The 27,523-nt window shown below is 35.7% G+C and overlaps 1 long non-coding RNA gene across 18 annotated transcripts in view; it reads left to right on the forward strand.

The window, feature by feature from the left end:
- The window catches only part of LOC140601463 (uncharacterized), a 660,248-nt gene that overhangs the window by 293,819 nt on the left and 338,906 nt on the right, over positions 1-27,523 (forward strand). For 3 of the 18 annotated variants that reach the window (XR_012004466.1, XR_012004468.1, XR_012004467.1), the window contains exon 8: positions 12,630-12,951. The exons of 1 other annotated variant lie outside the window; for it this stretch is intronic. This is a non-coding gene — a long non-coding RNA (uncharacterized lncRNA). Of the gene's footprint in view, positions 1-12,629; positions 12,990-27,523 lie in introns of those variants that run through there. 14 more of the 18 variants (XR_012004465.1, XR_012004454.1, XR_012004461.1 and 11 more) reach the window with 9 other exon arrangements.

The following is a 27,523-nucleotide window of genomic DNA, read 5'->3' on the forward strand; positions in this document are numbered from 1 at the left end:
CAGAAAATGAAGCAACAATAAAACAAAACAATGACAAAAAAGAAAAACCTTACAATAATTTATAACAAAATTTTGGTGTAATCTGTCAGGCCTCTTTTTTTTTGTCAGCCCTCTCTTTAATTCATAATTTTGTTTTTAGCAGTTATATTGTATCCACTTAGTTTGCTATCTTTTTTTCTATTTGTTATTAAAACACATGCTTTCCCCCATGTCGTCAGGGACTTTTTATAAAAATTGTGTTTAATAATCACATACTAGTCTTTTGAGTGTATGACAGTTTTCATAACAATTTTTTTTTTCAAAGTGGACATTTAGCCTGTATAAAAAACATCTTGTGCGTGAATAGCCTTCCTGGCTATGAGTAGCCTCCTTACCTACAGGCAAAGCCAATCTGCTGTGGTATGTGGTCATGCTTTATGTGTATTGGTGCTTCAGGGAATTCAAGCGTGAGCCTTCTATTCAAATTCCTCTCAGACTCACTTAACCCAGCTGAAAATCTTTTTTCTGGGCATGGTTTTTCACTTGGTCCTCCTTGTCTTGGATTTTCTTTGGATGGCCTCTTTGGCTCACAGATCACTGCTATTCTAGAATAGTCTTTCTGGATCTCCTTTGCTCCTCATTTCACAACCACATATTTATCCTGCCTCCACCTGCCCATCTTGGTTCTTAGAACCTATCCGTGGGGGATCCATTGGTGAGATGGCTGAAAAACTGCTTAATGTGTGTGTGTGTGTGTGTGTGTGTGTGTGTATGTATGTATGCATGCATGTGCAGGCATGCTATGTGAATTGTAGTTTCAATACTATAGTTTTGAAAAGTTCTAGAACACTTTGAACTTTATGGGTTGTTAGACTGAAAAAAATTATCTGTGGGAGTTGCTTTTGGGTTAGGTGTTAAAAAATATGTATTGCTTGGGGGTGTTTCTTGGGAGAAGTTTTATACAATGGAAAAAACATTCCTTGCCACTCTGATATATATTGCACACAAAAAGATGGTCAGTTTAGTTCTTCTGTAATACAAAGAAAATATGACCCATAGCTTTTGGTCACAGCATTTTGACTCTGTAGCTTAGAAATTGAAACAAATTTTACTATAAAACACTGGAGAATGATGAAAGCTTCAGGGAAGCAAGCACACACTGTCTCTCATTCTAGTGCTTTATGGATAAATGTAAAACATTACTGAGGCTTTATCTGAAGGTCAGAAATTTTACACAGTGGGAGTTGTATGAGTATCAGGCTTTCTGAATTAAGATTCCAAATTCGTACTTAAAACTCAAGGCTGTGTACTGTTCCACATGACTGATTTTTTTTAAGATACATCAAATATTCTGTTCCAGTATAATTAATGCCAATCTACTGACATCAGTGGAATGCACATGAAATTCTAAATGAATATGCCATTACACTTAACTCTTAGTTCTTACCTAAAGTCAGGGAACAACAACAAAACCAGAAATAAGCTTTTGTTATACTGGGAACTGTCAATGCAGCATATTTGGAACATGTTGAATTGTAGAAGGAAAGTATTTATGTATTCTTGAAGATGAAATGTTCATAAATCTGGAGACTAAGAATTATTCACATTTGGATTTTTTGTAGAATCTAGATAATAAGGTATTAGAGTGATCTGTGATCACTCTGCAAACTAATACAGGTCCTGATCTCTAATTTTGTCCAAATTTCTTTACAAACTTCTGTTTTGATATTTTTATAGCTCTAATACTCTTAGGTACAAGATTTTTTAAAGGAGTGGCCTAATTAGGGGTACACTTTGGAAGATACCTGGTAGTATTTTATTAAATACATTAAAAGGAGACAGACTAGAGGAAGAGGTATGCTGAGAAGCCACTCCTCTGTACACAAAGGGTAGAGAAGTGGGGCCAACAGAGGGAAGGGGACAGCTGATATTGAAGGGGAATTAATGGAGCTCAGTAATTGATTACTGGGGAGTAGGTGAGAGGGTGTATAGAACAAAAATTGTGGAGTTATAAAGGAAAACTGATTAGAGAGAGAGGGAAGATTAGTTTTGTTCATTGATACACTGAGAAACTAGCACAGAAAGACACACTGGGGGAGTTGTCTTGCAAAAAAACCATGTAGGCATTAAACATAGGAGAGAGAATAAGCATTGCAAACAATGCTTGAGAGAGGACTGTAGAAGAGGCAGGTCAGAGGTGGCAGGTAAGTGTACTAGAGGGGCAGATGCTAGTAGCAAAGGAGAGGGTCAGAGAAAAGGAATTCTAAAACTGTAGCTGTGCATTTCACTATGTTGAAGTTCCTGTTATTTTTAAGCTTTCTGTGGGCTGCATATTTTTGAGATCCCTATAGAACCAAATGTTCTCTAGGGATCTGGTTATAGCATTGTCTACTCTAGTGGCCCAACCTCGGCTGTCATCTAACAAGAATTTGTGTGCCCTCTTTCTGTTTATGATTTTTCTTTATAATCTCCATGTATATCCTAGCTCATTTAATTATTTCATTTGGTTTCCAATATCAATACTTTGATTGATGTCTATTGCTTTTGTTTTGACTCATCTCTAAGTTTTCAGTGTTCTTCTCTAATAGTAAAACCAATGTTAGGCTACAGTTGTAACAAGGGCCTGGCTTTTGCCTTAGACTCAACAAAAGTCATAACTTTGGAGGTATTTATGGTACTATTTGTTCTTGTTGCTTTGCTGTTAATGTCTAAGGAAAATGAGAAATCCCATACTGTTCTGTCACAGGCATAGAGGGTAGAGACAGAGCTCTGCACTGTGTGTATGTACACATGTGTTCATGTACGGCAAAGATAGTTCATTTGATAAAGTAATCTATACCTATACAATGAACAACACTACTTCAACATCTAAAGTGATAAATACAAACCATTTAAAATTTATGAAGAATGATGCCAATATTTCCTGCCATTTGGGGTAAATCAACCTTGTAATTTTGTAATCAGCAATAGTTTATAAAATACTTGCACACATATATCTGGCTCCAGTCTCTCTCTCTAATCTTATTTTTTTTTCTTCCTTTCATTTATTTGGATTCAATCACCCTGGCTTCTTTGCTGGTCCTGGGTAGTCCCAAGCATGTGCCTACATCAGGACCTTTCCTTTGCAGCTTGTTCTTCTTATAGATGTTGACACAGTTTACCCTCTCATTTCACTCAGCTCTCCTCTCAGAAATCAATTTGTCAGAGAGAAGTTGCCTCTCTTCCCTAACAAATGCATGCCTTCCCGGTCATTCTCTATCCCCTTACTCTGGTATACTTTCCTAATGAGCACTCATCATTCCTTGAATTTCTACATCCATCTACTTACTTGATTTCTATATCTTTCTTACTAGAATGTGAGTTCTAGGAGGGCTGCATCAATGATGCCTAGAAGAGTGACATTCAAAAAGTCTTTGTTAAAATACATGTTGGAAGGCATGAAATTGATTCTTAAAATAATCTTATGAGGCAAACTGGAGCGATATCCCTATTTTACAACATAGAGCTGGTGCCAGGAGAGTTTGAATGACTTATCCCAAACAAAGATGTGAAATCAAGGTCTCTTGGCTCCAAGTTCATAGATGTCATAATTGATCACTTACATGCCCTGACAACTTTTTAATCTTAGGCTCTGGACTGACTGGATTTAATTTCATGCATACTTTCTGATACATTGCTTTTTTTAAGCCAAGGAATTCTACAATTATTAAAAATTCTTTTTAAATTTTGCTTTCTTTCTTCTCTGGAGAAAGCCAGTGAAAAAGGGATGTTTTAATTTTGCTGTGTTCAGCAAGTCTGTAAGGAACGTATTTATGAAGAATAGAGCTGCAAAATGGCTCTGTCTTTTTTAGCATAATGCAAACAATTCTTAGTGTTGAAGGAGAGAAAAAAGATTTCATATTTCTCCTAACTCATTCTACCACCAGGCTAAGGATTTAAAGAGAATCCTATGCTGTGTTCAGCCATCTGAGATTCAGGAGCAAGGCCAAAAGGAATTAGGAATGTTAAATGTTTTATACTAGCCACTGTGGCAATTTAAGGGATTTGTAAACTGATAAAGAAGGTTGGTCTTTTCCCAGTCCTTTACTATACTTCTTTTTATTTTAGAAGTCTTTTTCTTTTCCTACTACTTTTTCGTTTCACCACCCCCAGCACTTTTTTGCTTTATGTAAGAAAAATGCCATTTCATTTTTATTTTTTTCATTTTATCTATTCACTAAGCATTTATTAGTTGCTTGCTCTCTGTCAGTTATTATATTAATTGCTGGGAATTTAAAATTTAATGAAGATGAAGTTCTACCTTTAAGGAGTTCACTTTTTAGATGGCAGGAGAGTCAAGTAAACCATTAATTATGCAGTACATAACAATACATGCTCTGATTCTGTAAGCACAACATTTCCTAGGATCCCAAGCAAGGTTCTTAACCCAGATTGAGGAGTCAGGGGGAAACTTCCTGAGAGGGCAATTAATGCTTGAGATGATTGTGAAGAAGAGAGACAAGCAAGAGCCAGAATACAGAGATATTTGTATGCCATATTATATTCACTTATTTTAAAAAATAGTTGGCTTGGGAGGGATTTTATTTATTTTTATTTTTTTATAATAAATTTATTTTTTATTGGCGTTCAATTCGCCAACATACAGAATAACACCCAGTACTCATCCCGTCAAGTGCCCCCCTCAGTGCCCGTCACCCATTCCCCCCCACCCCCCGCCCTCCTCCCCTTCCACCGCCCCTAGTTCATTTCCCAGAGTTAGGAGTCCTTATGTTCTGTCTCCTTTTCTGATATTTCCCACACATTTCTTCTCCCTTCCCTTATATTCCCTTTCACTATTATTTATATTCCCCAAATGAATGAGAACATGTAATGTTTGTCCTTCTCCGATTGACTTACTTCATTCAGCATAATACCCTCCAGTTCCATCCACGTTGAAGCAAATGGTGGGTATTTGTCATTTCTAATGGCTGAGTAATATTCCATTGCATACATAAACCACATCTTCTTTATCCATTCATCTTTCGATGGACACCGAGGCTCCTTCCACAGTTTGGCTATTGTGGATGGGAGGGATTTTAAATAGGAAATGATGTTATTAGATCTTTTTTTCAATAAACAATTCAATAGTTAATATTATATAGGGGAGAAATGATGATAGTAGCAATACAAAGGATGGAAGAATCAATCAGGTTTTAGGGATATAAAGGAGAGAATTTATTGCCAACATGCATTGCCTCAAGGATGGTGGCAAATGAAGAGATAGAAATTTGTGTGAAGATCCCCCAAATTCCTCCCTTGAGCTACATGTGGGTAGACAGCTTGCTGTTCACTGAGAGAGAGGATAGAGGAAAAAGAATTTGATTAGGAATGAGATGACAAGTTTATACAGTCATGTCATGTTTGACATTGAGTTAAAGATGCCCAAAAGTTAGTTGGATTACATATCAGAAGCTCAGGATCAAGAATGATTATATTCATATTTTGGAATGTTTGTCATCAGGAAAAAAGGAATTTATCTTTTCAAGGGAGAATCTATACAATGTGAAGAGAACAGTGAGACTAGAAGTTTGGGGAAACAAATATATTGAGGGTGAGAAGAGGAAGGTGGTTGACAAAGGATCATTAAAAAGAACAATCATCAGTGGGTTGACTCTTGACTCATCCTACATGCTTTGAATAATCAGATATTTCTTTAAACTGGTTCATTTGCATCCTCCAAGAAATGGACCTCTATATTCCTACAGGATTTTAAAGAAGTCACCCAACTTAATTATCCATTAGAGAGGCATTTGTCAGCTCCAAGAGCACAGATGTAGTTGAGTAAAAGTTATATCCATGTGAATGGAATACCAGGTAGGTCAAGAAGTGGTAACAGGCAAGATCCAGGTGGTTATATACACAGGTTACGTATACAGGTAATTTGGGGGAGAAAAATCTTATGTTAAGCAGAACTATTCAGAGGAGCTTAAAGGAAGGGGCAAAGTTTGAGCTCTGTGGGGGGTAAAATTTAGGAATGGAGGTTCTTAATTCTGGTTGATCAACAGATTCACCTGGGGAACCTTAAAAACTAGCAGTGACTAGGTGCCTTTTCAGACCACCTGAAACACAATCTGTGTGAGGAGTTCCAGGAAGTTTTAAAAAGTTTAGGTAATTCTCTTATGCATCCAAGATTGAAAACCACTGAATTAAATTAGGAGAAAGATGAAGTTTCTGGTCCTCTACTTTTATTAACTAGAACACAATTAAGTAAAATAAAATACTTATTTTTTATAACTGATTTCTTGTTCTGTGACATATAACTGCTTATAATTTAGTTCTTTTCATTTTTATTTTTTGCACAAAACATTTAAAAATGGGTTAAAATAACAAGAAATTAAAAAAAGCAGATTGGCTTCATTTATTTAAAACAATCTTCAAAAAATTATTTTGAATTTATTATCATTTACTTCAATATCTAATGCAGTGTATACTTACTTTTACCTCTGATCATGAAAGAACTATTCAGTTATGGTCACTCTATCTGATAAGGGAAGTACACAAATAAAGTTTGAGAAAGATTTTTACTGTAAGATTTGGGAATTAAAATATTCCCAATTAACCAGGAAAGCATAATTAGTAAAGAAACCATTCCTAGAGCATTCTGAATCATTGTGTTATTATTTGTTACTCAAATGTCCATAGGAGAATTATATTATGCTGACAAATAGAGCAAATGGAAAGCTATGTAGAAAGTTTAAATGCTTTTTATTTTAGAGAATATATATATCCTTTAATTTTTAAATGACATCTCCACTCTAAGTAAATCAAGGCAAAAGTAAATGAATAATGAATGAATTAAATGAATAAGCTGTAGATAATATCTAGTTTAGCTGGTCCAGGTCCTACTGTTATGAGGATGAGGAGACACTATCCAGTTATACTGGCAGATAATTAATATGAAGTGATTGGTAACATTTACTTGTTTTTAACCCCTTCCTAAAATATTTATTTTGGAATCAGATATGACATCTGCCATCTTTAAGGAAATCCAGTGGAGCTACCATTCTAAATGGTTTGCCTTACCAAGACTCTCAAGTTTTTGAAATTAGCAAAAAAGTATTTAGTTTTGCAGCTACCATCACAAAAAAGTATTATTTTATCTGCTTACTGTTCCTAAGGCTTATTTTTGAGTAATTTCCTATAGTCTTGATGTACTTTTGCTGAAGTTTTGTGGTGATTTTTTTCCCTGACTTTTTAGTGTATTTAGAGTGATGATGACCTTAGGAACATTCTTTAGCTGAGGCATCTTACAGGTGTCTACTTCAAAGAAATTAGTCCCTAAACTTGATGGGAGATCTATTTCCCTTACCCACCCCCATAAATAAAACAAAACTGACAGATTCCTGCCTTCCTCGCTTTTAATCCTGAAGTAAGACTTTAAAAATATATAATGGTTATATAATCAGAACATTGTATAAATTGTATTGTATTTATGCATTTATTTAACATGTTAAATAGGTCAGATTGTTTATTAGGCAGAAGAATTACTTGTTTTTTATTTTGTGAGCTATAAGTCACATGATAAAATTCATCCCTTTGAAGTACACAATTAGAGGTTTTTAGTATATCCACAAAGATTGTGCAACTATTACCATGATCTAATTTTGGAACATTTTCATCCCCTTAACAAGAAACTCTGAATCCATTATAGACTCCTCCTGTATAAAATTTCATTTAGTTCATGAAATAATAGTTTTTCATGTAAGAGGATAATTGTTAGGGTAAAAACAAAGGTCTCTTAGTACCACTTACAGTAAAAGCTGGCATGTCCAGCTTTCCTATTATGTATTACCTAGCATTTCTGTGAATCTATTAATCTTCCACAATTAGAAAAAAAAGATTGATCTTCAAAATGATAATATCAAGATTTTTGGAGGATTTGGATATATTTTATGATGTATTTTATAAATAGTTAAAGAAAAAATGGCCATGTTCAATATATGTTTAGTGTTAAATTCAAGTATAAGATACATATATATGCATGTATATTGGCATATATATACATAAATGATATCTTATTAATCAGAATATTTGGCTATATAAAATGCCCCATTTTATGACATCACAGAATACTGTTTTTGTTCTTTCCTAGCGTAATCTGGGACTCCATAGTACTTTGTGATTCAAACAGGTGTACAGGACCTAAATGTGATATTGTAAAAAGGCTTAAGAATAACAGATACAAAAGAAATTTTTTCTGGAATATTTAATTTTGACAGTGATTGCTCAGAAAGTGAGTAATCTAGTAAGCTTCTGCAAAGCATACTAGGTACTTAATATTTTGTGGAATAGAGGAAACTGACCATAGCAGGCACTATTTAGTTTCTATGTAGCCAAATTTTGGTCCTCATTTAATACCCAGTTGAGCATTTACTATATACATGACCATGTCATGTGTGCTATGGAAAACTGAGAATTTTCAACAGAAAATTAGGAGGACTAGTCTAGTAATTGTAAGCACCAATTTCTAATGTTACAGGTAGTATTTGGAAGTGAGTTTTCCTGGAGTCTGATAATTGAGGGTTTTCTTGTGTGTGTGTGTGTGTGTGTGTGTGTGTGTTTATAACATATTCCTAATCATCAGAACCAACTGCAAAGGACAGGGTTACATTTATTTTTTTCTATCATGCAACCACAAACTGGTATGACTGATTTTTCCTTTGGTCAAACATGGTTGTAAAAATGAAATTTTGATGACATTATCAAATAGTTCTGAAATCACTGGTAGTTTAATTATTTTCAATGAAGTTTTGATGGGGGTAACTGGCCAATGTGATGGCCTATAGATCATCAGGTGGTCTTTTATAATTAGGGTCAATATATAATTTTTGAAATAAATCAGGATAATTTTGAGAATAGGACATGGCACTCAATAATGTTGGGACATCAAGTTTACATTAGGATTGCCCCAGAAAAACATATAATTTGTCTATATAATTAAAAAAATAAATATATGACTTTAGAATAAATGTAACAACTAAAAATCAGTGATACTGCTGGTAGTTCAGTACTGAATTTATTTGTGAGAAGTCAGTTTTAATGATAAGATATAATAATCCCATATATAATATCATAGTCAGAGACCTGTGTTGTCCAAAGTAAGAAGTAGATAGGCCCAGTGGAGTGCTGAGAAGCAGGCTGAGATAAGTATTAGACTAAAATAGAAGGAGGGAAATCAACATTTCTACTACTGACTTGCTAGAACCAGAATATATTAGAATGAAACCTATCTCTATCTCCATCCCCTTGTTACCTATGATAAATAGCATTTTTTCCCAAAGCTATCACCCAGATTAAATTTTAGGATGACCTATATGGAGTGAATTTGGCTGAGTCCTGTCCTTTTGTGTCAACCAAGGCATCTGATCATTATTCCTAATGAGCTCTTTTTGCTATAACCTGCCTTTTTCTCCATATAGCTTTGAATAGAATGAGAAGGTAAGTGATATTTAAATATGTTCATGTTGAGCTTATGTTAAACAATATACTTCTTTCGAAATACTGGTCAGAAGGATTCAAATTTTAAACCAGTTTTGTAATTTTTGTATAGCTTTGTGTAGCTTTGTATAACTTCTTGTTCAGCAAATATTCATTTCCCTCCACATCTTTATTTTAAGTAGAGTATACTTCTTTTATTGATTTTTTGTGACTTGCTTTGGCCAGTGAGCTGTTAGTAGACATTAGATGTAAAAGAAAGGCTTGTGTGGTGGAGCTCGCTCTTCACCATTGACATGAAAAGAGCATCTTCCAGGTAGCTGCTTCCTTTTCATCTTTGGTCCTAAAATGTGTGAGTGTGTGTGTGTGAGTGTGTGTGTGTGTGTGTGTGTGTATGCTCTAGAATGTACATAAATTTTATTGCAGATGTGAACCCAACCTGCACTGGGGATCCAAGTCCAACTGGATCTGCTACTTGAAACTAGGCTAGGCAGTTGTGCCTAGCCTAGATCTGTCCATTTGTGGCCAACCTGAAGACTTCTGAGCATGAGAACAAATGGTTATTGTTATGTTCTGCTGAGTTTGGGGCTGGGTTGTTAAATAGCATTATAGAGGCAGTAACTAATACAGTAATACCCTGGTATTACTTTAATTCTCATATTAAAAGAAGCTTTGGGCATTTGACTCTTTTGCTTTCTACAGTTATTCTAAAATGGCAGGTACTACTAAAACTCCTCAAATACTTCTAGAGCCTCTCTGAAAACACTTCTCATATATTCCTCTTAATATTGCCAAACAACTCATCAGTTCAAGTACCATTTAAAGATCTTGATATATAAGATCCAGTCTTCATCTAAATGATCATTATTAATTCCTCTTCTTTTCTGAATATTTAATTTGAAAAATACTGGTAGGAAAACAAGCATTTATTATGAAATCAATGAATAAATATCAAATAAGGGAATTAAAGGTAATCAGAATTCTTGGCTTGAGATATCTTAAGGGGCCTGTTCATAAGTAAATTGGAGAAAGCTTCTAATCCTGTAGGGCTACCATCACTTGGGCCCTCAACTAATTAGCTACATAGATGCAAACAATTCATCTGAACTCTATGTCTTACTGACCTTGTTAGTGAAATGAAGAGGTTGAGCTCAAAGTTCTGTGAGGGTCCATCTATTTTAAAGATCTATACTTGTGTTTTTACAAGTGTGGTCTAGGACCACTTGCAACAAATTTTCATGAAGTATCTATGTAGGTAAATTATCATCTTGGATCCTATGCTAAGTTAACTTTTAGGTAGTCCTATGCACTTGGCTCAAACTGTGAGAAATTTTAAATGTCCATGGATAGAAAGAGATATATAATTTTCATCAAAAACCATTTTTTTAAAACTCTTTCTTCTGTATGGGCCATCAGAAGAAATTATGAAGGAAAAGACTTGGTTTCTGATCTCCTGAAGCCTGTGGTATAATGGCCATGCTGAAGAAAATCCACTACCATTTGGAGAACATGCTGTGAGGGAACAAAAGTCCTAACACCCATGTTTGGTTTATTCATTTAAATTATTTTTTCAAATATATCTGACACAGGAAGTTTTTTTAAATTCATTATTAGCTAAGTAATTCACCCAGCAATGAGAATTTCTTGTGTGCCTATTTTGTGCTTTTTTTGTTGTTGTTGGAGCAAAGAAGATGAATAAGAGATGATTCCCATCTCTCAAGAGCTAATAGTTTAATGTGAGGAGTATAAAGGAAAATAGGCAGTCACAGAAGTTTGTATCAAGACTGTGGGAGGAGGAGGAGATCTTAATGTCTACTTGGGCAAGTGGAGAGGGAGGACAGATGGTGTCAAGAACCACTCCTCAGAGGTCAGGATGCTTAAGTTGAGTTTGAAGAATGAGCAGGAGCGATTTAAACATGAGGGGCCAGGCTAGGAGAGAATTTTTATAGAGCGGCTGCTATGGGCTTAGGTCCTGAAATAAGAGTGTGAATGGTTAGTTCAGAATATTGAGTTCAGTATGGCTTGAGCTTACTGTACATGAGATGGGGAGTACTCTGGAATGCGAGTAAGCCTGATACCATACCTGATACCCTAACTAAGATGAATTGATTCTTTAAAAAAGTAAAGAATAAAAGGTGTATGATTTCTTCTGTGACCTGATACCTGCTTTTTTGAAGGCAAGTCTCCTTATTTTCATTAATATTTGTTCACTAATACATTAGAAAAAACAAATGGCAAAGATATGCCTGGTTTTGTTATTTCCCTGATACTCTATAAAAAAGAATTATAGGAGGTTGAAAGTGGATGATCATGGGGGAGATGAAATACAGAGAATATAAAAACTAGGAAAAAGAAGGTCATTGCTGAAAAGGAAGGAATATTCTCTTTGTTAGAAGCATATAATTTATTTTTTAGCTTATGAAATAAATTGATAAACTTAGATTAACAAAGAAGATTGTAATGTAATTAAATGTTTCCTAGAAGATGCTCTACTTTGTATATCATAATGTTATAGAATGTGGTGCATTCTATACAACATGAATTGATTGTGGTTCATTCTATACAACATGAATTGATTTGTATATACTATTGCAATTAAAAGTTTTTTTGAAAGTCACATAAAGAATGCATTACTCATCTTTGTTCTGTTGTTAGAAGTTAGCAAAATATGTCACAACAAATATATTACTTGTACATGCATTGCATTTACTATTCAAGAATTGAGTGTAGATTCACTCACATGTGGAATCTAACAATCAAAACAAATGACAAACAAAAAAAGCAGGAGTAACCCCATACATACAGACAACAAACCGATGCTTGCCAGAGGGGAGGAGCAGGGGACATGGGCAAAATGGATGAAGAGGATTAGGAGATACAGTCTTCCAGTTATAGGATGAATAAATCATGGGGATAAGAGGCACAGCATAGGGAATATAGTCAGTAGTATCGTACTAGCTTTGTGTTGTGACAGATGGTTACTACACTTGTGGTGAGTGCCGCATAATATATAGAGTTGTCAAATTGCTAGTGTACACCTAAAACTAATGTAACATTGTGTGTCAGCTATACTCCAACTAAAATAAATATGTAAATAAATAAACAAATGCTATTGACTGCAAAAAATTAGCATCTACTGCATAGATTATCTTTTTCTACTACTCTTTATGTTTTAGGCAGTAACATAATGAATAAAAAATAAAGAATAAAAAAGAATTGAACGTGGATAATCCAGGCCCTTCTTTGTATGTGAAATTAAGGCCCATGAAGGTAAAGGAATTTAACTGAAGAGGCAAGATCAGGATTAGAACCCAGGTCACCTCAAGAATCTACTGCTCAGTCATGCACCTGCTGTTCTTACGCAAGAACTTTCAACACCATTCATTCATCTAGCAAATATTTTGGAACACCCATTCTGTCTTAGATCTATCTAAGTCACAGTTATTATGTTATATACAATAAACACATGTCATCTATTTCCTGTAATTTCCTATCTTTTTATTGTGCCTGATTAGATAATAGTTGTTTAATTTATCCTGCTCAGAAACCGTGTTACTATAGAGTAGACTCCATTTCTGCTTAGGCAGACTATAAACTGTTATCCTCAATTAAGATTTTACTATGTTAAATATTTTTAATTGATATGATCTAGCATGGAATAGAACATAACAATATTTATAAATCAACAATGTGTTCATTGGTAGGGCTTTTGTTACATGTAATTGAAGCTGATTTTGATGTGAAGAAAGGTCAGCTTTCTTCCTTTTTTATCCTGTGGGCATTGCAATAAATAGTACTGGCTGTATATTTGCTCATAATTATATTATGTACTTTCTGACCCCGAGGAATTTCCATTCACTTGGGAGATAATACTCACTTATAAAATGCAGGTTGTTAAATTAGTAAGTTAGATATGTTGAGTAGTAAGTTATTATAGGCACTAGATTGTAAGTTTCACGCAGGCAGAAACCAAATCTGTCTTATTTACCACCCTAAATCTAGAATGATGTCTGGTACAAAAGAGGTGGACTTTATAAACACTTTTTAAAGCAATAATTGAATAAATACATAAGCATCTGAATATTGTAGTCAGTAAACTGAAGGAGTTCAAAAGAAAGAGAGGGACAGAGAGGGAAAGAGAGAGATTGAGGACTGAGAGAGAGCTGAAATGATCAGAAAAGACTTAAGGACAGGTAAAGCTTACTAAAAATGGTTACTTTGGTGATAGAATCACATTGATTTAAACGTTTTATTCTTTATATGCTTGTATTTTAAAAGTTTTAATACTTAACATGTATTCAAGGCTAATAAAATGTATTAGTTAAAAAATAGTTGTCCTGGGGGCGCCTGAGTGGCCCAGTCAGTTGAGCATCTGCCTTCAGCTCAGGTCATGATTCCAGGGTCCTGGGATCAAGTCCCACATCGGGCTCCTTGTTCAGCAGGGAGTCTGCTGCTTCCTCTCCCTCTGCCCCTTCTCCCTGCTCATGCTGTCTCTCAAGTAAGTAAGTAAGTAAGTAAGTAAATAAATAAATAAATAAAATCTTAAAAAGAAAATAACTTGTCCTGAACAAGAGTTATGAGGATGAGTAGGACTTGCATAAAGAAGAAGAAGCAGAGAATTTTAGGTGGGATGCATGATAGTATCCAGATTACAGAAGTGGAAAAAGGTGATGTATTTTGGATGGAATGGCTGGAGGGGAGAAAAGTAGGAGATAAGGCAGGTAAGCTTTGATAGGGCAATTACTGGACCAGAGTCTACTTTAGTTATTTACAAATCCTATCTATCCAGATTGATTTCATAACTGAAGTAGGTCCTGTTTCTCCACAAATTTCCTGTGTCTATGGACTCTTCTCTGAAAAATATAGAGATTAATTTTAATAACTTAAGTCTCTCATCATCATAAAATGAAGCTCTTTTACATTTGTCTTCTTGGTGTGAGTTGTTTCAGTTCTAACATGAATAAAGAATATGAGAGCAGAGATTGGTAATTATATGGGCCAAGGAAATATGAAAACAAAGAAAACATGAAAGCAATGCTGGGGAGGAAAAGGATCCAAAAAGAGAGCAAGGGACTATGTATGAATTGCCCCTTTCATTGTAGTATTCTGAGAAAGATTAACAGTGATGAAAATGGAAGATTGATTGGGAGGACACATGGGCTCATTTTGTACATAGGTTCTCCAGAGATTCATCTGCTTTACTCCTTTGGAATGTACTATCTGATTTTATTTTATTGTATTTTTTAATTTTTATTGTTGGCTTTAACCTTGCTTGGTGCAATGAAGGAACTTAGGCTCTATAACCAGGAATAGCAATGATTACAGAGACAGCCCTGATGCTTTCTCATTTTATGATAATGGGCAAGTTCTATAACATCGCTGAGCCTGTTTTTCTGTCTGTAATAAAAGGGTAGTACCCTTCACTGGTAGAGTTTTATATGAATGACATGATATAGCTATAAGAAGTGCCTGGTTGCATAATGATTACTGTTTTTCTTCTCAGGTTGGCCTCTGTAGGCTTATTTCACCTTGGAGATTTGTTTTTCCTTTCCTGCTTCAGCTTGTTGAGAATTCATGACCATTAAAAAAAGATCATTTATAAGACTACAGCCGATAAAATGTGCCTTTTAAACAATATGCATTAGGAAATATCAATCACTTCATGTTCTAACCAAACAACCATCAGAAATATTGTATGTGACAAAGCATTTTTCCCCTTCGCTAGGCAACAATCCATTATGTTTCACATTTACATTCAGTACAAATAGACTTGCTACTTCTTAGTACAATCACTGAATTCTACAAACCAGGATTTATTATCTTTCTGCTCTGCACTCTGGGTTTCTTTAGCATTTTATAGATGACTATTACAGTCTAACTTCAATTGTAGTCCAGCTACAGCCTGTTCAATTGCTGGATTTTCTTGCATTGTTGGTACTTTATTTCATGAAATAACATGACTTAAAGTGGCAGGAAAAGTGACCTGAGGCCTTTCCTCATGCCTGGAGAGCAAGCTATAGCTAGCTTCACTCATGTATAGGTGTTGAATACAGTATCCTCATATGGTCCTCTCAGCGTCAGGTAGTCTTGGTCACTGCAGTCTAGAAAATTCCAGTTCCTCTGAGCTCTCAGTCCACAGGAACAGAAAGCCTGGTGTGAACCACTGATCTGGTCCCAGAAGCTAGAAGGACATTTAAAAATGTAAATCAGGTCATATAATCCCCTTGATTAAATTCTTTCAATGGCTTTTCATTGTACTGAGAATAAAATCCCAACTCCTTACAATGGCTTACAAGATCCTATCTAGTCTGTTCCTGCTTATTTTTCTACTGTCATCCCTAACCATTCTCATCCTCTCTCACTAAATCTAGTCACTCAGAGCTTCTTTTTGTTCCTTGAATATATCAAATTCATTCTAACGTAGGATGGCACTTGCTGTTTTCTCTGCTGAGAACAGTGAATCCATGAGCATCTACTTTCTGTTAGTCAGTCTTAGTTCAATGTCATTTCCTTTGAGAGCTATTTCTGACACCCAGGCTAGTCTACTGTTACTCCTAAACTCTCTAGCATATCCCTATGTTTTATTTATTTCACAGCATATAGTTGGCCCATAGTTAGGTGCTCAGTACATACTTAAATAAATGAGTTGTAGAAATAACATAGAAATGAAAAACAGTCAGAAATTTGGTTTAAACTGATTACCATTATATTCATAGATATGCAATTCATATTCTTTCCTTAGTTATTAATGATTTATGAATGAGAACAATTCATAAATTATGTAAAAAGAAGATATCAAAAAATTTTTCCCTTTCCCTGAATAGGAACATTGGCCAATGTTGCAAGATAAGATTGTGTATGTGTATACCCAATTTCTAAGTAGTTTAGATCCTACATTTTTTTTTGAGATTTTATTTATTTATTCATGAAACACACACACAGAGAGGCAGAGACATAGGCAGAGGGAGAAGCAGGATCCCTGTAGGGAGCCCAATGTGGGATTCAATCCTGGACTCCAGGATTATGACCTAAACTGAAGGCAGATGCTCAACCACTGAGCCACCCAGGTGTTCCAGAGATCCTACTTTTGATATCCATATTATGCTGGTCTAGACTGGCTCTCAGAAAATCCCAGGCAAAGTAGTTGAATTAGAGACTCCAAATAAAGATCTTATTACTGTTAAGACTCACAGTTTTTTCTTAAGATAATTGGGACATGATTATGCTAACAATTTTCTAAATCTTTAAGTTTTGTTACCAAGAACTCTTTTGAAGGTGAATTCCTTTTGTATGAATTAGAGTTGCCTAAATTTAAACGTTAAGCATGCCCTTGGTAAGTATAGACTTCTTCAGTCAAAGTAACTATCCTGGGCGTAAGTTGCTGGCATGATGATTTATTCTGCAAATGGGTGGAAGAAATAAAGAACTTGTTCCCAAAATTGCTGTCACTAAGCCTTGAGGGGTAGCAATGAAAAAAGTAGGCAGATGGCTCTGTATCCCTAATGGAAATACCATTGCAATAGACTTCCTGAGTTTTCAGTCTTAGCCTATCTCTTTACTTCTGTCTGCAGAAATGACCTAACAGAGGCACTTATATTCTTTCATGATAAAGGCCTACAGGAAAGATTAAAATTCTCTATTAGAAGAGAACAACACAAAGTCTTGTTTGATGTTTGCCCACTGTGAAATGGAATTAACTTCATAGATTTCACAGAGAATAAAGAAGATGGCATATGTATAGAGACTTGCCATTCCCTTTTAGAAGGTTTAATTTAACAAAAATGAGACTGCATTTTTAAAAATTGGCTTCTTAAAATAGATTAAGAATCTGGAATGAGCATTTGATGGAGCCTAACATTTGCTTGTGACTGATATATATGCATATCAAGATCACTGAAATCCAAGCTAAACTTCAAAAGACAGTTCTTCAAGGATGTTCACATACCTACATGATTCTTATGAGTTTTGTCTGCACTCTAAGGGGTAAACATCAATTCTTTTTTTTTTTTTTTTTTGGTTTTCTTGAAATATTGGGATTTTAGTAATGTATTTTAACTAAGATCAGGTGCTACCGTTCCAATATATTTAGGTCTGGTGACTCTAAGAGCTATTTGGGGATTAAACTTTAAATATTATACCGCATTAAGAATTATGGATTGTTGAGTTTCATTTGTATTCTCTTGCTATCTTTTCATCATTTTGCTCAATGATTTTCCAACCTACTCTGCATCCATTTCATCAGGATTTATGTTTTCAGAACAAGAATTAAAAAATGGAACTCACAGACTTAATTTGAAAAATGCATAAATTTGATGCATTAGGAAAAATGTAAAAGGCCAGATATTCTGTCTTTACTACCTGGAATTCATCCTTTTTATACCAAAGAATCAAAGTATTTTTTTGAAAATTTAATTTTTATATTTAATTTTATAAATTGAATACTTAACATGAAGCTTACAAATTACTCCTAAAGCTTCTTTTTTAAAAAATGGACTGTTTAGTCTATTATTTGAATGGTTATTTGGGTGATGACTTATCAATTTGGAGAAATTGATAAGGGTGATGTCCCCACTCTCCTCCAAAAGTTCCTCTCCCTGAGGTGGAAAAGTTGCAAATAGTAGGGTGCACCTAATGATAAGCTGTAGGCTGTAATGGATCAGTGTTTCTCATGGCATCATTCATAGGTCTTAGCAGCTAATTCTTAGCCTAGAGCCTGTTTCCTTTGGCAATGGCTCTCCCGGTAGCCTCCTAACTGGCATTGTCATCTCTCAACTCTTGGCCAGCTCTAAGGGGTTTTCTCTATCCACTAGAAAGTTATTTGTATGGTGCTCCTTTTGAGGAATCATTCCTTAAACAATATCATTACAAACTTTTGAGTTGTATTGAAGATGCATGTCAAGGAGATTAGATACCTGATTAGAAGAAATAAAAATTCCATTTTAGGGATCCCTGGGTGGCGCAGCGGTTTGGCGCCTGCCTTTGGCCCAGGGCCTGATCCTGGAGACCCGGGATCGAGTCCCACGTCGGGCTCCCGGTGCATGGAGCCTGCTTCTCCCTCTGCCTGTGGCTCTGCCTCTCTCTCTCTCTCTCTCTCTGTGTATGACTATCATAAATAAATAAAAATTAAAAAAAAATTTAAAAAAAATTCCATTTTAAATGGTGTAAAGGTGTTTTATTATGAAGAAGCAGGAATATTTCACAGAAACAAGGGATGTACAACTGATTATCGAGAAAAATCAGACCCGAGAGTAGAAATTCCAGCAAAACCCAAGAAACTTCCCTTCCATTATCCCTCTACTTTCACAGATCTCTTGTCTGCCCATTGCTACCGATGCAGTCTTATTGGTCATCAGTATACATTGTTTGAGAATGGTTGCCCCAGCTTCTAAATTTATGAGAATATCTATTTAAGATTTTATTTATTTATTCATGAGATACACAGAAAGACAGAGGCAGAGACACAGGTAGAGGGAGAAGCAGGCTCCATGCAGGGAGCCCGACGTGGGACTCGATCTTGGGTCTCCAAGATCACCCCCTGGGCTGAAGGCGGCGCTAAACTGCTGGGCCACTCGGGCTGCCCTAGAGGCTATTTCTAACTGCTTTCCAGCTATGCCTTAGTTTAAAATTCTAAGAAAGAGAGAATTTGTCTCAGCACAGAGGCCAGAGGTCTGAACCTTAGCTTCATCCAATGTGGTTAGGGTTGGCAAGGAATGGAAACATGGCATCAGGGTCTAACCCTTTTATTTGAGGCTGTCAGTGGTGGCTTACCAAAAAGAAAATGTAGGATAGATAGGCTTGCTGCTTGAAGTGTGTATTCTAAATACAATTTAGTGTTCTGATCCTTCTTGTACTTTATTTTTTTTCCCTTGTTGTACTTTAACTCATTTATGTCAAAGAAGGACAATAATATGATGAGTTTCCTTTGCTTTAGAGAGTATGCCTCGTAAGTCAAGGATGCTAAGTTGTTTTCCCCCTTCTGTCATTTTGCTGTGAAGATGTTGGTAATAGCTCCAGATTTCTCTTCAGATGTTCAATTCACAGGGTACAAGGATACTTCCAATTAAGGCCACGGTGTCCCAAAGTAAACATGCAAACTAAATTCTAGTAAACACTTAGGTTAAGTCTGTAAGAATTTCACAACTAGAAGGCTTGACTTTAGATTTTCTATCTCAATATACTAGAAGTATAGTCACTGTCTTCTCATTATACCAAAGGAAATGGTATTTCCTATGACTGCAGTAACAAAATGCCACAAATTGGTGGCTTAATACAACATAAATTTATTATATCTTCTCTTGAGGTTAGAAGTCTGAAATAAATGTCAGTAGGATTGGTTTCCCCAGGAGACACTGAGGGAGAACTTGTCCCATGCCTTTTCCTTAGCTCTGGCAGTTGTCAGTAATTGTTGATGTTCCTTGGCTTATAGATACACCACTCCATTGTCATCGACTGCCACCATAGCATTCCTTCTGTGTCTGTGTTCAAATTTCCCTCTTTACGGATACTGGTTATTGGATAAGAATTCACCCTAATCAGTATGACTTCATCTTGATTACATCTGCAAAGACCTTATTTCCAAATAAGGTCACATTCATATTGAACATATGTTTTTGGGAAACACATTCAATGCATAACAGTCCACCTTCTGTCCCTCCTCCAAAATTTATCTTTTTCTAACATGTAAAATATACTCATCCTATGCCTACATTCCCAAAGTCCCAAAGTTTTAACTCATTCCGTTATTAACTGTAAGTCCAAAATCTCATCCAAACATAATCAACTCAAAAAGTCCCAAATCTTGTCTTTTAAATCACCATTTTTAAGTTCTACCTCTCACCCAACAATGGAACAAAATTTACTTGAACTCTCTGCCACTTGGTAACAAGTATTGCCTATCCTCCAGTGTTCAATGACATGTCCTTCATTTCCATCTGGGACTTCTCCAGAAGCACCCCTTAATATTCATGTTTCTAGCAGCATTTTGTTCAAGTCAGTCTAGGCTTTTTACTATTATGTAACTCAAAATTCTTCCAGCCTCTACCTCTTACCTACTTCCAATGCCACTTTTACATTTGTAGTATTTGTTATATAGCAACATCCCATTGCCAGGACCAAAATCTGTATTAGTTTCCTAGGACTGCTGCAAGAAAGTACCACAAACTAGGTTGCTCAAAACATCAAAAATTTTTGTCTAATAGTTTGAATGCCGGAAGTTCAAAATCAAGGTTGGTTCTTTGGAAGCACTGAGAGAATACTATGGACTGAATTGTGCCCCCATTCACATGCTGAAGCCCTAATATCCAGTGTAGTCGACGCTATTTATATTTGGAGCTAGTGTTTTTTGAAGGTAATTAAAGTTAAATGAGGTCATCAGAGTAGGGCCCAAATCCTGTAGGATTGGTGGCCTTATAAGAAGAGAAAGCAAGAGAGATTTTGGATTTCCTAGTCTCTAGAACTGTGAGAAATAAATTTCTGTCTTTTAAGCCATCCAGTCTATAGTATTTTGTTGTGGTACCCCAAGCTGATTAATACAGGGAAGATCTGTTCCTTGCTCATCTCCTAGCTTTTCCATTTTCTGACAGTCCTTGGTATTTGTTGGTTTCTAGATGCATCACTCTAATCTCTGACTTTATTATCAGAGTGTGTACCTATATCTGTGTCCAAATTTCCATCTTGAGACAGACACCAGTCATTGGTTATCCTGATTCAGTATGACCTCATCTTAACTTTTTTTTTTTTAAGATTTTATTTATTTATTCATGAGAGACAGAGAGTGAGAGGGGCAGAGACATAAGCAGAGGGAGAAGCAGGCTCCCTGCAGGGAGCATGATGCAGGACTCTATCCCAGGATGTGGAGATCACAACCTGAGCTGAAGGCAGATGCTCAATCACTCAGCCATCCAGGTGCCCCTACTTCATCTTAACTTAGTTGCATGTGCAAAGACCGTATTTTCAAATGAAATCACATTCACAGATACCAAAGGTCCGGACTTGGACATATCCTTTTGTGAGCCACAACCGAACCCATAACAGAGACTCTATTTGAAGGGCATATGCAGCTCTTTGCTGTGTGCTGGGAGAGGCAGTCTGCCAAGGGCCTTGCTGCATACTTTTCTAAATATGCTAAAATACAAGGCCTAATATGCTCTAGTCTTGAGCCATTTCTGTAGCTAGTTGGGTAGACATTTAACGCATTCTGAATGCCATGGCTATAATACATATGACAACTATCTTGCTGGGGGAGGAGGGATGGTTTGTTTACTACTTGCTCTAAAAGTTGCTAAGCCCTTAGCCCCGAGTTCCTCAACTGTGGTGTTACCCTCGGCAAGAATAGCTGCAATCTAAGACTTCTCATCACTTGGTGAGACATGGAGACAAGGGGATAGTGTTAATAGACTGATGCTCCTGTTTGTCTGCTGTGCTGTGAGTTATAAACTATCTTGCTCTGATCCACTGTCTCATTTTGTAATTTGGCAACTACAGAGTTATAGCAGGCCAATCTACTTGTGTGCTTAATCATCTCTTTTGGAATCTTGTTATTCTTTGCCATCATCTGTGAGGTTGAGATTTCCCCTATACTAGGGTTTTTTTTTTTTTCTTTTTTGCAATTTATTCTCTTTGGGTTCTGAGCCTCTACAAATACCATTCTCCACCTAGCATGCCTTTTCCTTGGGCTTCATGCATGTGTGGTTGCATTGGGTCTTGCACTTAGAAGGGCCCCACACTTGCTTTAGCCCTTCATTCTTTCTTTTCTGAGTTCTTAATTTTTGAATAAGGAGTTCTGCATTTTTATTTTGTACTGGGTTCCACAAATTATGTAGTAGGTGATCCTGCCTTCTCTTTTGTCACATTATGGTTTTTCAAAGCTTAGAAATAATACTTGATTGCTTCCTTCTCTTTTCACTACCCCCATTTCTTGCCCCTACTCTGGTTGATAAGAGTTGCAGCTGTAATATGGAAGTCATAATCATTTTGATTCTAAAGGCCTCAGTTGGCAAACATCCAAAGGTAATAATGTCCACTTGCTTATGAGGCACATGTCTGTTTTGACTTCCATTTTAAGAGATCATCATTGTGAGCTCAGGCACCTCTCAACATCTGAACACATGCTCAAGCAGGAGTCTTGCTAAGGCGCAGAGGCTGAACATAATGAATGGATCAATGTATCGCTTTATCCATTGGCAGAAACTGTTTAGAACAAAGACAATGTGATGCATTTCCTACATCTGCACACATTTCTATAACTTATCATTTTGATATATATATATACACACACACATATATATTTACCTTTTTTACTTACAGCTATTGAGCTATTGTTTTACTTTCCTACTCTAATCTACCACCCTTTGTTCACCCTGCTATAAATGCAGTGGAAACATTTAATATATATTACACTGGGATCTGCCCCCCATAACCTGGGGAGTGTCTTGTTGAATGACTTGGTTGCTTAAACTTAATTTTATTAGACTCTCTTAAGCTAGCATACACCTTTGGCACCCAGGCAGAGATATCTGGTCAACAGATCTTTCCTGTATTAGTGAGCAGAAGAATGGGACAGCTGTGTACTGCTTCTAAGACTTTTACTACCACCTATATAATGAGTGGAAAAAAAACCTGACACTTGCCAAAATATGAAAGATCCAAAGGGAAAAATGCATTAAGAAATAAACTAACTGACTTAGTATCTTTATTCACATCATACATTGTGAGTTTAAAGCACTTCCTTCTCTATTTTATAGCATAGTGATGTAAAATGTTTCCAGCATCACTGTGTTCTGAAGAGATATGATGGGATACCTATAGAATTATAAATTTACTTCCAATACTGAATGCACTAGTAAAAAAGATAGATCCATTCTCGTTTTCATTTATGGAATAATCCCTGTAGACTGTTAAACTACTAATTGTGTGACTCAATGTATGTATGTATGTGTGTGTGTGTGTACTTATAAAGAGTACATTTTTAGTTTAAACTTCATACAGAGGCATTCTCATCATGATATAAGTTATGCCAAGTGCTGTTGGCATTTTATGCTTCCATTTAAAAAAAACTGGTGCCTGGCATTTTACCTTCAAAACTTTCTACCAGGTACCAATATGACTTCCATTTCTCTTTTATTTATTTATTTATTTATTTATTTATTTATTTATTTATTTATTTATTTTTATGATAGTCACACAGAGAGAGAGAGAGAGAGAGAGGCAGAGACACAGGCAGAGGGAGAAGCAGGCTCCATGCACCGGGAGCCCGATGTGGGATTCGATCCCGGGTCTCCAGGATCACGCCCTGGGCCAAAGGCAGGCGCCAAACCGCTGCGCCACCCAGGGATCCCCTGACTTCCATTTCTCAATAACACTGGGTTTTTGTTTTAAATAAGTCTAACAAGAAAGAAGGAACTGGAATTTTAGCAGTTGGGGACCTCGATGTGAAAAGATTCACATGCTTTCTGTCTAGCAGTTTTCTTCCATAAGAATGTTATTGCTTTGTCCTTCTTACTTCAGTTTCACCTCCCTGTGTCCCAGTTAGGCTGGTGAACAAATGAATAAGGTTGTCACTGTGTTTTTTCTAGAATGTTTTCAAAGGATAACAACAAACTGATGAATTTGATATACCAGTTGTACCTTTTCAATGTAGATGTAGAAAGAATTTCCTTTGACGAAAAGTTTCACCTTTAGGGAATCCTGAGTTTGAATAACCTGAATTCAGGGCACCAGGGTGGTTCAATGGTTGAGCATTTGCCTTTGGCTCAGGTCCTGATCCTGGGATCCTGGGATGGAGTCCGGCATTAGGCTCTCCACAGGGAGCCTGCTTCTCCCTCTACCTATGTCTCTGCCTCTCTGTCTCTCATGAATAAATAAATAAAAATTTTAAAAATAAAAAGAACAACCTGAATTCATTTCTGTTAAATGTGACATTTAGAGTGGGTATTGTACCTGTTGCAGCTTTCCAAGCAAGTAAGAATGAACTGAGTTGTTTAATTGTTAGCTTTTACCTTGACACATGCATGGAATAAATTCAGCATCATTAAAGGTCACTTTTGAAATAACAAATATCAGATGAGGTTCCTGGAATCCCCAAAAGTAGCCATGAAAATAAACATGTATTAATTCTCTCCCCATGAACTAAATATAGTTTGGGCCTTGAAGAATTCAGAACATAAGAAAGTAAAAAGTTCAACAGTAATTTTAAGAGTAGGACCCATAATATTTGGACAATAAACACTCATTTGTCCCTATTGCCAAAGTGTCATTGTTCTAAGGGAGATATTATGGAAGTAGCTACCACCTACTCAGTCTTGTGGGCTGAGAATATTGTAAGTTTAAGAAAATGATAGTAAGTAAAAGGAGAACATGACTAAATCATAGCTCTTGGTTGGATGTGAGACGCCAACCACATCACCCAGCCCAGCCCTCTGTATCCAGATCATACTTGAAACCCTATGGCTTGGAGAGGCCACTTAATCACATGTTTTCTTCCCCAACAGTGGTTATTCTCAGAATGGGTTTTTTTTCTGATATCTATGTCCTATTTCCCAGAATTGCACTAAGTAGAAAGAGTAGCAGCAGGTCAGAATCTCTAATGGAAGAAACCTTCCTTTAATTGAGGGACTGAGTAAGTCTACCCCAAGGAATGAGTGAGTGGAAAAGTGAAATATCTACTCTCTATTCCTTTTCTACTATCAAGAGAAGAGCTCTGTAGAGTTATTCAGCTCCGATTTATATAATGTGATTCACACTCTTTAAGAAGTTTCACTTTTTTAAAAAAAGTTTCACTTTGAAAATGAAAATTTCATTATCCTTCTAGTGGTAAAATGCAAACCAATATTTTTTGTTTTGTTGACTCTGACTAAAAATTTTGATATTTCTTCCCACAGTGATCAGCTGAACTAGAAAACATGTCAGAGATTTTTGTGACCTTGATCATTGTTAATTGTACTTGGCTAAAAACTTTTGCTTTTACATTTATGTTTGCTTTTCTGAAATAATTTTCTACTTTAAAAATATCTTTAAATTTCATAATGTCAACATTGTTTAAGATTACAGTATTTAGAGAAATTTTAATATATTTTTGATAGGACCAGATCATTAAAAAGATGAAACTACAGTCTTTTGAAATATGTGTAAATTATATTTCATAATCCTACATCATGTCAAAGTGAGCTGATTTAGTCAAAGTGGCACTTATATTAGCTTAGATTGAATCTCATTTTGTAAATCTCAGTAATTCATTTTGTCACTAGGGGAATTTGCTGTCAAGGACTTTGACTTTATCTTTGTTCAGCCAGTGAAGTGAAGGGGCCTTGCATGCAATTAGATAATTACCATGAAACATAAGTAATGTCCCCAAAGGATTGTTGCTGATACAGTCAGTCATTTTTCCCCCAAGAAATTTCTACTGAAGTATCCCTAATAGGAGAGGCAAATCAATAAACACAACCAGAGAAATTTGCCTGATACAAAAATGAAATACTATGAGATCTCTAATTTAATTTTTAAAATTCACTTATATTATGTAGTGTACTATACTTCATATGTCCACATTTGTTTAAATAAAATATTTTTTAAATAAAATATTTTTATATCACTATCAAGACAAAGATTCATTCTCTAGGAACTTGCATCATATTTGTCCAATACTTATACATAGTTGTTTTTTTGTTTTGTTTTGTTTTAGCCCTTGTACCCTAGTTGTGGTTAGTATACTTATTTAAAAAGTAGGGGTGTAAAAATAGGTCTTGGATCCAGGCAGTTACAGCCCAGGTAAAGTCTGAGTACCAAGGTCAGAATGAAGGAAAATCCTAAATAAAAGATACAGACTTTCACAAGAAGTAGCATGCAGAAGTAGGATCCAAACTTTTTCTCATCTCAAGAGCTGATTCCTGTGAAAGCAGTTGCTTATTTCCAAGTTTGGCTGGCCACTAATGACATTTGAGTGTGCTGGAGAAGATTAGAATAGAGAGCTAACCTTACTACATCAGAGTAAGGCAATACCTATTAGTTTCCTTTGGTCACCTGAGGTAATTGTTCTGAGTCAGTTTAGAGAGAGAGAGAAAGAGAGAGACAGAGACCGATTCAGAGAGCATGAGAGAGACAATGATTATAATATGAGCAGACTTGGAGAGGGCACTGATTTTACAACTACTGTCACCTTTCTCTCAGGTTATTAAGACCTTTCTTCAGGAGTAATTTTTTAGTGCTTTATTATCTAAATTCAATTATAGTTTTATCAACAGTTAAATTTTAAATTAAATTTCCAAAAGATTGTAATTGATAACATAAAGATATATCAAGTTCTGATGTTGTGAAGTAAGTGTATTCCAAGAGGAAATGCGATTATTTAACTGAATTTCAGACCTGAAATTCTTGTTATTAGTATTGTTATCACAAAACACCTTGTGAGCTGTCTTCATGGAAAGTAATTCTTGTGTTAGAAATATGGGCTTGGTCAGAAAGTAGTGAGTAACAGGAAAACATAATTCCTTAATTCCTCAGTTGACATTCAGGGTGCCATATGCTTTTAAATATGCTCGACTGCTAAACTTTGAATACTTTTTTCTCTATTAGAATAAGCATAGCTAGTACTTCAGAATTAAAAGGAATTTAGAGATCAGTTAATCTTACATTTAGTGGATGAATAAACTGAAGCCTACAGAGTTTTAAGTGCCTGCTTAAGGTGACATAACTGTTTGACAGTAGAACCTGGACTTGAAACAAATGGAGTCCTCATTCCACATCATGGTAGCATATAGTCATTCTGGGTGAGGAACCACTTAACTTACAGAGTGAAGGAGAAAAACGAGGCCATTGTAATGGCAAATCCATTCAGTCTTTTGAATATTTCAGGTAAGTTTACTTCTATTTGCAATTAATTATCAGGATTATTATTTGTTGGACAAACTTCAAACAAGATTTTCAACCTTACCAGTCTGCCACCTCTGTAATGACAGTCATTGAAGGAAATAATAATTTACAAATGACTGTAGTAGTGTTTTTAAATGCCAGTCTTTATTCTTTTAGAATGTTGGAATAATGAACAAGGGCATTAGTTCCTCATGAAAATGTTACT

The sequence above is a fragment of the Canis lupus genome, chromosome 12 (assembly GCF_048164855.1).
Source record: "Canis lupus baileyi chromosome 12, mCanLup2.hap1, whole genome shotgun sequence".
NCBI lineage: Eukaryota > Metazoa > Chordata > Mammalia > Carnivora > Canidae > Canis > Canis lupus.